General features: G+C 47.3%; 1 long non-coding RNA gene across 6 annotated transcripts; it reads left to right on the top strand.

Moving 5' to 3' along the window:
- Positions 1 to 261: 261 nt before the first annotated feature.
- LOC139829515 (uncharacterized) lies at positions 262 to 8,378 on the top strand. Of its 6 annotated transcripts, XR_011742016.1 has the most exons (7): positions 303 to 335; positions 1,588 to 1,641; positions 4,700 to 5,139; positions 6,181 to 6,317; positions 6,622 to 6,771; positions 7,361 to 7,428; positions 7,655 to 8,378. It is a non-coding gene; the product is annotated as an uncharacterized lncRNA (long non-coding RNA). The 6 variants fall into 6 exon arrangements; XR_011742017.1 differs by having other exon boundaries at positions 4,700 to 4,875; positions 6,622 to 7,428; XR_011742019.1 differs by having other exon boundaries at positions 6,181 to 6,313; positions 6,622 to 7,428.
- The last annotated feature ends 962 nt before the right edge of the window (positions 8,379 to 9,340 follow it).

The following is a 9,340-nucleotide window of genomic DNA, read 5'->3' as shown; positions in this document are numbered from 1 at the left end:
CTCCTGGGGGTATGTTTGGAATGAGCCCCATTTGCAATAGTGCTGATGTCACCATTTATAAACAAGCTCTATTAATTACTTAAAAAAAAAGCCTTAAATGCTTGTGCCTTTTTATACTGGAAAGGAAACAGAAAAGGAGAAAAGCCAAGAGATTAACAGGTGGGGAAAAGAAACATGTCAGGAATTAACAACAAGCCCAGCTGTGATGGGAACAGGAGCTTCTCCCAAACCCCCACCCACCCTAATTAATCCTCAGCATAAATCTGAGTGAGTCTGTGGCTGGAATAAGCTCCTGGTTTGAAGAGGAATGGAGGAGGCGACTGGAGGCACAGCAGGTATGGGGCAGGTTGTGCTAACTGAGAGTGGGGTGGTTTTTAAAGGTATTTGGCAGAATTTCACAGGGTGCATGTTTGGGGGGTTTTGCCTGCCCATGGGCTCTCTTGCACCCCAGGTGATTTCTATCGCCCTGTCTGCAATGCAGTTTTATGACCTCTGTTTCCAGGAAATTTCATTTGTTTGAACAAATCCCAGGGAACCCCCCTGCTCAGCCTGACATTTGTGTTTGAATTCTCTGGGGTGCACTTCAGCCCCCAGCTTGGAGCAATGATTGAAGGATGCAACTGAAGAACAGCTCCTGGGAACCTTGCAAAAGGAGGCAGCTCTTCCAGCCTAAAGAACAATTGCAGAAACTACTCTTTTTATATCAAACTGTGCTCCATAATCCATAGCACTCTTTAAAAAAAAAGCAGTGTAGGGCCAGGCTGGAGCTGAAGCATGCAGCAAGCTCCCACTTAGTGTTATTTATCATCAATGATCTCCAGGCTGGGCCACGATGCATAATTCATTTTCTCTGCATCTCGAACCGAGCCCAGTCTGGCACCTCCCCGCTGCATCTACTTTCTGGCTCCTCGAAAAAAGCAACTTGGGCATCTGGGTGTGCAGAGCCCTTGGCTTCTTCGTGTTCATGTGAATGTGACAGCCTGGCGAGAGCTGCTGCTGAGTTTATCCCTGTCTGCGTGCATCCTCGGTGCCCGTCTTCCCCGTGCATCCCTTGGTGCTGGGAACCATGTTGCACAAGCCTTCACGTTGCTGCAGATTTGGGGTTGCATATCTCACCCCAAGAGCAAAGCCAATTTCCACCAGCTCAGGAAACAGCCGATAGATTTGAAAATGAAGGAGGGGAGCCATGTCCTTGTTGAAGTCCCCCTACCCTGCCCCTGGGCTCAGGGGGAGATGGAGATGCAGCCCCTCGTGCATACGTGCGCGGCAGTGGGAGAAAGGAGATGGGAAGAAGAGCCAGCAGCCTTTTATTCTGCAGCCCCGCTTGCAAACATTTTCTAAAAGACCAATAAATAATTAATAGCCATTATAAGCATATTGCAGACACGGGGAGTTTTTACTGCAGATGGTCATAAGGACGTTGTCAGTGAGTTATCGACTGGAGGGCTGCGCAATCCATTGGCATTGACTGGCTGCTTATTAAGACGTCTATTCATTAACTCTTTATGGACAACGAGTAGAACCTTAGTGTCAAATGGAAGGACCACAACGCCCCAAAAATAATTGAGTTTTGCTCCCCAAATCTAGGTCAGAGCCAGGACCCAGAGCCTCCGACTCCCTCCCCAGGCGCCAGGCAGGCAGGTAACACCGGTGTATCTTTACCAAATCAATTCTCCTTCACTTCACTTTGTCTCCACAGAGTAGACATCTTGTTCCATTAGTAGTGATAAATATATCCTGTGCTGGGTAGGACCCAAATGTTTTCCAACACACTTAGTCTAGGGGAAGGGTCTGCCCTACCACTGTGTGTACTGGTTGGTACTGGTTTCCCTCCCAGACTCACTGGTTGCCACTGGGTGGGTTCATGCAGTGCCTGGGGATGTTCACTGCCAGCAAAGGAAACTAAAGGAGAGTTCAGGACTCTTCGTTCCTGGAGAGCAAGAAGACACTGATGATTTATTTCACTCTCTCTCTAAGGTAATTATGTACCTAGGCAGTCTTAAAATGTGTATTTCTTTTCCCTGGCAGACCAGAACAGCCTCTTTGGTTCCAGTCTAGCAAATAAATATGTATTTACACACTTTATTAAGATGGGTATTACTCTCTCAGAGGACTGGCATAACTCTTCTGCTCTGGCATTTTGTGTAAAACTGTATTTGCGCTTTAGTTTGAAATACATACAACAGGCTGGATGGACCATGGCAGCCTTGGCAAAGGTGAGCCCAGCTCAAGGAGCTACGTGTGAAGATGTGTGAATCTGTGTATAAATGATGTATGCCGCTTCCTCGAGATTTGTTTGTGGCACCTACAGCTGTGCCAGAGGAGGAGGAGATGTCCTCACACGCTTTCCTCTTTTCTCAATATGTTAAAAAATAAAATCAGTGTTAATGTCAGACCGGCTCCAAAGCTGAGGATGGCAGGTGAAACTTCAGGGAGAAGCCACCAAATATGTTAACAACATGTAAAACTTGGCATTTGAGTCTTTTGCAAAGCCCCTCTCCCGTGAGGCAGCAGGACCTTCATCCCCCAGCATCACCCTCCTCCACAGCCAGGTTGTTCAGACCTCTCCAACCCCAATGGGACAAGCGCTCCTGCTTTCCACGCAGGTTTTACTCCTCGCCAAGCAGTGAGATGTGCCACATCCAGCTCCCATCCCATGGCTGCTCTTCCTGTGCATTGAGTGCTTGTGGTAGAATCAAAAGCAGATCGCACCGACCAGGGTTTCTAATTACTTTGTCGTCTTTACCCACAGACCATTTTGCTGGCTCTACCAAGGACGTTTTGGAGAGGCTGTCCCTGCCCCAGGTGATGTGAGAGGGGAAGCGAGGAGGGAGCTGTGCCCGTCCTCCAGAGCCCTAGGAGGTAAACCAGTAGGTTTTCACGCTGTTTCACACGCACGGCACGACCTCCGTAATCAAGTATCCAGCAGTAAAAGATGTAGCTCGATTAACCCGACGAAGCAGCAGTCTATAGTATATTAATTCTCCTATAATTTCATAAAGCCGCTTAACCGAGAACCTCAATGCATTTACCACACATTAGTAGGTAACAGCGATTAATTTTGCAAACCTCCAGCAATCCGGGCGCGGGCAGGACGGGGGGTGCTGTGGGTGTTTGTGGGAGCAGAGGGACCCAACTGGGCATCCCCGCTGCGGAGACACAGCAGGCTCGGAGTTTCTGAGATCTAATCGAGCATAAAAACAAGGGATTTGAGCTGTCCCAAGGGGAAGTTTAATAAGGAGCAATCACCAGCTAGGTAGACTTCGGCTGCTTATGCTGAGATGCCTTAAACTGGCTTTCAACAGCGTTTGGAGGTCACAAGTCCTACTGACACATTTTTTCCCTCCTGCCAACTGTCAGCCCTTGAATTTAAGCCCGGGTTTGTTAGAGGCTGCACAAGCCCTTCCTCACTGAGCCTTGTCTCTCCATCCCCTGGTCCCTACCCCATGCTGGCTCCTTCAGCAAAACATTTCCATGTGTGCCTGATATTAAGCAATGTCTGCTCCTGCTGGCTTTAAGGGAACTATCTAATCTCCTTTAAATTAAGCATATGATTGGGTTTTGGCTAGATTGGGGCCTTGGGCCTTAATCTCTTTATGCCCCACTTTCTCAATCTGCAAAATAGTAATTATCTACTTCATGGGGCTAAATTAAATTCCCATATTTCACTGATGCTCACTCTGGCAATATGCAGGTTGCCATTCTCCCAGAGACTGCAATTTGCATGCTGCTCAGCAAATTATGTATTATATACCCATACACACACATGCGCAAATCTAAGCCTCGGGGAAAAAAAGTCTAAATGCCACACGGGCCGAGCCGGGATGTAAGCAATAACAGTATGGATAACAAAAATGCAATTCGGGGATTCAAAGGATTTAGTGAATGGAGAATAGGCTGAGTTGCATAAAAATAAGGTAAAGAAACTCAACGGAGTTAAGAAGTAATGAAAAGAATCATGAATATCAAACAGGATGGAAGAACTTAATTAAGAATTAAATTGTTTCAAGCGCAGCTTGGGGAAGCTGGTGGTGGTCAGTGCAGAGGATGAGAAATGAAATGGAGAAGGTGTCTTTAACCCTTTTGTGAATGCCAGGGGGAAGGAAGAGTGAAAGAAGATTGTGGGGAAAAATCCAGCACAGCGCTATCTCTGTTTTGCAGGATTTGGGGGTTGTGGACTGGGGGAGAAGTTGATAAATGTTACGTGTTTTTTGGGGAAATGTGAAAAGGAAAATGAAAATCCTTTCCTAAAATTACCCTGGGGATGCCGCTTTTCCTCTTGCTAGAATAATTCTGCTGGTTTTGGTCCCCGGGACTAAGGATATATAGTGTGGTAAGGCCTGGAAGAGATTCTGCTTCTGCACCCGCCACTTGTACATTCTGTGTTTGCATCGGGCTGCAAACAAGTACAGATTACATTAGGGATGAGGTGCTGGCGCAGAAATGCTGGACAGATTAAATCTGGTTTCAGCGTGGCTCTCTATCACATCTCGGCACAGCTTTGTCGAATGATAAGGTTTGAAAGGCTGCGAGCTGGATCAGTAATGTTCATTAAGATAAAATCAAAGACAGGCTCCTGCTCTCTGTTTTCTAGAAGGACTCATTCAATAAAAAGGTAAATAAAAAAATCCCTTCCTGAGTAATCCTCAGGGGAAACCGCGGGCTCTGACATCCTGGTTTTCATTTTCTCCTGCCACAGGGTTTGCAGAGAAAAAGGACAGATGAGAGACCAGAAAGGAGAAGAGAGAAGTCAAAGCGTTACTGAGCAGCATCAGGCTGGTGAAGTTTAATTCCAACGCATTGACTCTGTTCAGCTCCTTGGGGAACGAAGGAATGAAAGGAAAGGAAAGAAGGAAAGCAAAATAATTGAAAGGAGTAATTCAATTTGGAAAGAATTATTCTGCTAATGATTTACGGCTTCATTAATGACTGATTGAACAGAAATTTATTTTTTCTTTTTAAATTTACTAGGAATTAAGGTGGCTGGCTGCAAGTTTATTGGATGTCACAGCAACAGAGACTCATTTGTCTCCATTTAAATACTTAATGATCTCTATCTTTCTCCCTCCGGATCGATAGGATCTAGAAGCAGCTTCACAAAAATGTGACCTGGTGCTCAGAGAAATGTGCGGACGTTCGGTAACGAGACGTGACTGAGAGGGTACAACGCTGCACAGGGACACCTTGTCCCCATCCCTGGGTACCCCTGTCCTGGGGGGATCTGTTTGAAAAGTGCATTCACCTTTGAGTGCTACCACTGATACCTCTGATGGGAGCATCTACCAGCTCATGCTCTTATTTGTCTTCTCAGAGATTTCATGTATTTTTCCTATTAATACACCTGCATTTAGCAATTCCAGGGGTGAGACCTGAGCTGTGCTCACAGCCAGGCTGGACACAGGGACTCCATTCCCCTACAGGGGTGTGTGCATGTATAAATGAGTACATATGAGAGGTATACATGCATGTATATGTTCATAATTGAATACATACCCATATCATTTTCTGGCGGATGTTTTATGCATTGATATTAGAAGCAAACATGATAAATGCAGACTCAAACCAAGGCACACATCAACGTGAAAATAATCCCTATTGCGAAACACCCTGTGGGCATGAGGCTACTGGGTTAGCAAAGCAGTTTGAAATTCATTATCTATCATTCACTGCTCCGCTGCCTCCAAGCTCCGCAGCACCTGGATCAGGCGCATGTCCTTCAATTAAATGGTCTCCTAAAGTTCAGACCCTGTTAATTGGTCTCGGAACAGCCCGGTGCCATAATTGCGGTTTCTTTGCCTGGTGTTGCTGGCAGATGTGCTGGGCTGGGGCTGCACTGGGGTGACTTGGCTTGAGCGTGGACTAAAACTCATGAAAACCAAGGTTGGGTCTGGGGAAGGGAGGGCAGGAGCAGCAGTGGGGGGGAACAAACCCATCTCTTCAGCCAGAGATGCCCTTTCAAAGTCTGAACTCAGCCTGTGGTCAGGTTGGAGTGGTGCATGGGGCAGGGATGCTGAAGCTGCATCCTTCCAGCTGGGGAGCTTTTTATCACCATCAGTCAAAGCTCATTTCCCTTAGTTTAGCAGTAAGACTGGAGAGCCGAGCCGCAGCTGACCCTGTTGCCATTGGATATGAGCTCCATACAGATGGTGCGCAAACATAGTAAAGATTTTTTTTTTTTAGTCTATTTGCAGGAGCAATATCAATTTGCAAGGATGAGCTCAATTAACATAACTCATTACTTTCCCGTGTGTAACTGATGTCAAACGAACATCTCCTCTGAAGGGACTATCAAGGGGAAAACCGCTCGGCTCATGTATGTACGTATGACTGTTGTTGTGATATAATAGCAAAGAGATTTTATTTCCTTCCATAAAATGGGAAAATTCTCTTTTCCTAAGCAGAGAGAGAACTTGAATTGGGGCTGAATAAAAAGTCTTTGGCAAAAAGAAAAAAAATATATATGTATATTTCTGTAAGCAGAGGAACATCACTGTATCCTGCACACTCATGGCAAATACAACCTGCTTTTTTTAGGGGAAGAAGGGTAGAAGCGTCTTCCCTTGCTGAAGAAAAGTTGAAACCCTTTGGGAGTATTTTAACTCAAACTTTTATTTCTTTCAGCTTGACCCCTTCTTTGTTGGAAAATAACAGACCATTAATTCTTTGTATTGATAAGACCAATAACTGGAGTTAATGGATCCAAGAGGCGTGAGTTGAAGGCTGGCGATCCTGAGCAAAGCAGTCAGTGATCTCTCAAGTGTGGTGTCAACGGTGCTTATTTTCTCCTTGCAGAACCTGCTTGCTCTCTTACGTGATGCACATCAAGTCGGCTGGTTTTAAGTCATTCTAAAAGTCTGCTCCTACACCACAAAATTGCTGCCTGAATGCTGGGTTGCAGCAAAACTCAGTAATCTTGATGTAAAATGACATCTGGGGGTATCGGTGGGCACACTTCATTTGCTCTGTCAAACATCATAAACAATTTGAAGGACTTTTTTACCTGAAAAAGTGGCAGCAGCTGTCAGGTCAGCATGTGTTGAAAACTGGAGGAGGCTCAACTGATGTGGGCACTGGCCAGGGAGTTGGTTGGAAATCACAGTGTTTAAGGCAAAAAGGGAAGGAACGTGGCTGGGGATCTCTGTACATCTCAGTGCCCTATTTTCCCCACACATTTTTGGGGTGAGGGCTGTCACCATCCCAGTGCTCCTGTTGGCAAAATCATCCTTGATAAAGCCCTGAGCTGAACTGCTCGGGCCCATAAGGGTGGAGGAGAAAAATCATGAGCATCTCCCTTCCCTTTGAGTGGCTGCAAGTTGTTTTATTACTGCCCTCCTTCTAATTTTTCTTCGCTGCTTTTCAGCCATCAGGTGGGCCCACAACCCCAAAGCGTGCAAGGAGCTGCCGTCCCAGGTCTTCTTTGGAGAAAAGGTTGGTTTGGGGTTTTTTTTTGACTGATTTAAACAGCAGCAGGAACAGGTCACCCTGCCAGAAGGATGCTGGGCTCCAGCATATACAGCATGAACCTGCTAGCAGAGCAGGGAGGGGAAGTGAACGGAGCTGCACAGATTTTTTTGGCAGCTATATTAAGCAGGGGTTTGTTACGGGTTTGCCTGGGCACTGTTCCTGATGCGGGGTTGGGCTCTTCCTAATTCAGGCAGCAGGGATGGAGAAGCAGCACCACTGAGCCCGTGGCTCCCTGCCAGCTCTTCAGCCGGCTCCCAGAGAAGCCCTTCGGAAACACCCTCATCTTCCTCACCCAAAACAGCAGAGATGGGGCACGGCACCGCTTCTGCAGCCGTTGGCACGGCGGGTGACGGTGACACAACAGGCTGGCTTAGATAAGAGGATTGTTCATGTTTTTTGTTTTGTTTTCAATTAAAACAACCTTCCCTTTGCTTCTGGTCTCAGTGGAGCCTTGGAAATGCTTCTGCACTTAACATTGCGTGTAATTATGGTCTCAGACAGCAGCCCTGGGTGCACTCGGCAGCATCACCTCCCGATTTCCAAGGCAGCGCTTACAGGGCAGGAGGAGAGACAGGAATTATCCGAGCCTTGTGGGAACCATACATCACGCTCCTTTTCTTCATACCCTCTGTTAGGCCAGAGCGTGGATGTGGGGGATGATCCAGGGCCAGGTACCACAAAGCGTCCCCTGGGTCACAGCGGTTGGTGGCACAGCCGCTTTTGGGGACGTGGCCTCTGCAAGGACAGCCCTGCCCGCTGCAAACAGCCTTCCCTCAGTTTTGCTGCTAGCACCAGCGAGAAGAAATGCCAGCAAACGGGATCTTTGGGGATGAATTTTCAGATTTTGATCCATGAGCCAAATTAAAAGATTATTTTTCCCCTCAATAAACAAATCCCCTCTTCTCCTCCCTGCCAGCCTAGACATCTGCTCCTCTGAAAAGAGCTTGTACCACAGAGAAAAACCTCCTACCGCGTGTCCTACTGTCCTTTCTGCCTGTTTTCATTTGCATCTTTTATATTTTCTTTGGATTATGCTTGTCAGGCTCCTTGCTTAGATGTGGTAGTAGTGCCAGGGGGGTTTATATTACTAAATGCTGTTAACCTTTCGCTATTATTTGTCTTATACATCCCCGTGTGCTACAGATACTGCTTTTGTTCTCGGAGAGGGAATCCTACAGGACTGCTATCAAACGGGGGTGGTGGTAACGAGCAGCTGGGTACGGCTGCAGTCCTGGAGGTTAATGCCTGAAGCTTTTTATAGCAGGAAAGATCAGAAATGCTACAAGAGCTGGGTTTAATAGGCACCCGAGGCCCCAGCCCAAACCTTGAGAGGCAGGTTTGGAAGGAGCCAAACCGACTGATTCATGTTTGCTTTGCGCAGCGGGATGCGACCGACTGCACCAATTTGTTCTGGTGCTGGTCTCAGTGGTGACACCTGGGGTCCTGGGTACCCAGCCACCCACTGTGGGGCACAGCATCTATCAAAGTGACTTATTGGCCCCTCTGCTGCAGTGGTGCTGGTGAAGCTTTGTTGTGGTGGCCCTGTAGCACTGTCCCTGTCCTTGCTGGGGGCTGGCAGCCCCTCTCTGGCGTGGGGACGGGGCTGCATTTCGGGGTCCCTGGGCAGCACTACCTGATGGAGAGAAGAGCATTTCCATCCCCAGCGCTTCCTCCAGGCTGGATGCTCCTCCCCAGCAACACTGACCTGGTCTTTGTTCCAAACTGCTGATTTTTGTCAAGGGAAAAGGTGATTCTGACCAATGGAAAATGCAGCTTCATTCCAGTCCAAGTTTTCCAGCTCATCTCCAAAGCCCTGAAAAAAATCCCTAATGGCTTGTTCTCCCTTCCCGGGGTCTTTTCCTCTTCCCAGACAAGA

Source organism: Patagioenas fasciata, chromosome 20 (genome assembly GCF_037038585.1).
Source record: "Patagioenas fasciata isolate bPatFas1 chromosome 20, bPatFas1.hap1, whole genome shotgun sequence".
In the NCBI taxonomy this organism is placed as follows: domain Eukaryota; kingdom Metazoa; phylum Chordata; class Aves; order Columbiformes; family Columbidae; genus Patagioenas; species Patagioenas fasciata.
The sequence above is the reverse complement of the archived record's forward strand: the minus strand, read 5'-3'. Positions and strand labels throughout refer to the sequence as shown.